Source organism: Sturnus vulgaris, unplaced genomic scaffold (assembly GCF_052056855.1).
Source record: "Sturnus vulgaris isolate bStuVul1 unplaced genomic scaffold, bStuVul1.hap1 Scaffold_798, whole genome shotgun sequence".
Classification (NCBI taxonomy): domain Eukaryota; kingdom Metazoa; phylum Chordata; class Aves; order Passeriformes; family Sturnidae; genus Sturnus; species Sturnus vulgaris.
In genome coordinates this window covers 12,677-15,759 of record NW_028276694.1, presented here as the reverse complement: position 1 = coordinate 15,759, position 3,083 = coordinate 12,677, and the positions used below count along the sequence as shown (strand labels likewise).

Sequence of the window (3,083 nt, the reverse complement as noted above, 5' to 3'; positions counted from 1 at the left end):
GCACCGCCCCCCGAACCGCTCCCGGAACCGCTCCCCGGGCTACCCCGGCACGGCGACCGGGAACGCCCCCGGCACCGCCCCCGGTGCCGCCCCCGGCACTGCCCCGGCACCGCCCCGGGTAGCGCCCCCGGCACCGCCCCCGGGGCGGGCCGCCGAACGCACGCGATGACGCGCGGGGGGGCGGGACGGCGCGGGGCGGTGACGCGCTTCATGCCAGGAGCAGGGCCCGGGTGCGACGAAGACGGGAGCGGGCCGACCCGATACCGCGCGGGGCCGCGGGCCCGGCGGAGCCCGGCCCGCTGGGTAGGGGCCGCCAATGGCACCGGGGCTTCTGCTTCGGCTTCTGTCCGTGTCGGCGGGGAGGCCCCAGCCAGCGGTGCCCCTCTCCCTCGGCGACACGGGCGTGGAACTCGGCATCGGGCGCTGCATCGCCGCGGACAGCAGGGGGCGCACGGGTACCGATACTGCCATGGGGCCCGGCGCTGCTCTCCTGCTCCGCCGCCAGGCGGCGCTGCGCTGCCGTCCTGCCGCGCCTCCGGGCACGCTCGGTTTCCTCGGGACCCCGGGCCCCGCCTGTCCCGCCGCTGCGGAGGCGGGGGATGCTTTATGGGACTGCCCGAGCTGGCAGTGCCGGGTCTGGGGCGTTGGGGCGCGCCTTGGGGGGCTGCGGGTGCGCTCGTTTCCTCTTCTGCATGGCCTTCTGTGTGAGCATCTCTCGTTGCGACTGCTCTTGGAGAGTCAAACCCCTCCTCCTAAGTGGTCTCACTTAGGCTCACTCAGGAGCCTGGCAGGGTGAGTTTTGTTTCACAGGGGAAAGGGCCACTGGTCGTGTCCAGAGACCTGTGCACCCAGCCAGGTTTCTGCCTGATAAAATTCCAAATGGATGAGGATTTCTCCCAGCCCCAAGCTGCCCCCACCTGTAACCCTGGCTGCCTTTGGGGTGCCCAAAGCCTCCTCTGTGCAGATCTCAGGAACCTGGGAGGGGTGAACAATGTTGCACAGGGAAAAACCCCACAGATTTTATCTCCGGGCCTGGGGCCAGGAGCAGGCATTTGCGTGCTAGAATTCCAGAAGGAGCACGGTGTCTCCCAGACCCAAGCCGCATCCAGCTGTGACCCAGCTGCTCTTGGAGTGCCAAAAGCCTCCTCGTAGCTGATCTCAGGAACCCTGGAAGGGTGAGTTTGGTTTCACAGGGAAAAGGCCTCAGTTTGTGTCCAGAGATCAAATAAGGGACTCTGCTTTTCCTCTAGTTCTCCTTCCTGTTTTCACCTGGGCTACAAGGATGGGCATGGCCTGTATTTCTCATATCAAAGTGATGTTACTAAATTTGTCCAGAAGTTCTGATTGTTATTTTTATTAGTAGTAGTAATTTTCTGATAGAAAACACTCTCATTTTGCCTTTCCCACGTTGTTTCCAGGTGCTGCCCAGGATGGACATCTGTGGTCTCAGACAGTGATTCCCGAGGAGCAAGGAAAGCCTTTTCCTCACCTGCACAGTTCAGGTGGATGGGACAGAATTGGTGTGGCCTGACAAGGCAGGAAAAGCTGTCTGTGTTCTGGAGTGCCTTGAAAGCTTTCTCCGTCAGGTTTGGAAGGGGTTTCTCTTTGGGATTTCTTGTGATGCAGCACCACGGGTATCCCTTTGTGCCAAGTCCAGTGCTAAAGGATTGAAGAACTGACAAGTGGGGTCTGGGATGAAAATGCCTCTAATAAAATTAAGCAAAGAATACAATAAGAGAAATGAGCATCCTTTTAATAGTTAGGAATAAAAATGCTGGAAAAGGGCACTCTGAATTGGTGTCACTTGTCATGGATAAAACCCCAGAGTGAGGAATCAGAGCAGAAGTTGAGAGCTGGAATCCTTCTGCAGTCGACTTAATTTTCTTTTCCTCCTCTCTTTCAGGACAGGAAGAATCACGACTCTCCTGGCATCTTTGCCAAGAGCTGTGGTGTTTGATCAGCCAAAGCCCAGAGGCTTCAGCACCAGAGGTCTGAGCCTGGAGGGCTCCTGGTGCTGCCCGTGCTGTGGGCTATGTCAGAGGATGCAGGGTTCCTCTTTGCCTCCCTGCTGGGATTAACTGCCATGGGAATGTGGGATCTGGGTGAAACTCCAGCTCTCCTGGTGTTCAGGGGAGCAAGGTCTGAGGGACTCCTCTCTGGGGATGTGCGGTGAAGGACTGAATAGTGTGGAAGGAGAGTATTTATAAACTGTATCACTGTTTCTCCCAAAATTGGGGTGGAGCACTGATGGGGGCGGTTGGGTTTGGTCTGGGCCTGTTATTCTTTGTGCAATTTTTAAATTCTCTTGTATGATTTACTGTCCGGTATCTTTCTAACAAAAGCTGACATAAATTTAGATTAAGGATTAGAACTTGGGTCCATTCATTGCAAACATTTGACAAGGCTGGAGGACTGGGGTGGTGACTGCTCTCAGGAAAGGTTACTTATTAATACTGTGTCAGATTTCCCGCAGTGACTGTCAGGCCTGCATGGCTGTGAGTTCGTGCTCTTCTCACTGGGGAAATAAGTTCAGCAAAATTAGAAATGTTAGAAAAATCCAGCCAAAAATTCCACCTCTGTACCCCCTAAGTTTTCCCAGTTTTTCCCAGCTAGGAGCTGCACAGAAGTCAGGCAGGGGAAGTGACAACAGGGAACAGCTGAAAAATTCAAAGGCACAAAGAGGAAAGGGGAAAGGTTTCAGAAAACAATTCTATGGTCTAAGAATAATTTCTGATTCCCTACTGAGAAGAACACGAACTCACAGCCATTCAGGCCTGACAGTCCCCTGCAGTGAGAGCTCAGCACACATCCACAGAGGCAAGTCTAGCATCTTAAATGAAAAAATAAAAATAAAAACCAGAAGAAAAAGGTGATTTCTTTTGCTTCAGAGTTATTTCAAGTTCTTAAAGCCCAAGCAACATTTGCTCTTGATTTTGGTTGGGTGAATCATGAGCAGTGGGCACGGGTCATGCCATTCATTGAGCAGAAAACCCGGGGTCATTTAGAGGGGACACAAGAACTGTTTGTGTAGCGACCTCGGGCTGCAGAGGGGCAGGAGAAAGGCCAAGGGAGCTCCCTGGGGC

The 3,083-nt window shown here is 55.0% G+C and overlaps 1 long non-coding RNA gene across 1 annotated transcript; it reads left to right on the top strand.

Annotated features, from left to right (window-relative positions):
• The first annotated feature begins 203 nt into the window (after positions 1-203).
• LOC148217497 (uncharacterized) lies at positions 204-2,873 on the top strand. The gene is made up of 3 exons (XR_015801040.1): positions 204-792; positions 1,419-1,586; positions 1,904-2,873. It is a non-coding gene; the product is annotated as an uncharacterized LOC148217497 (long non-coding RNA).
• The last annotated feature ends 210 nt before the right edge of the window (positions 2,874-3,083 follow it).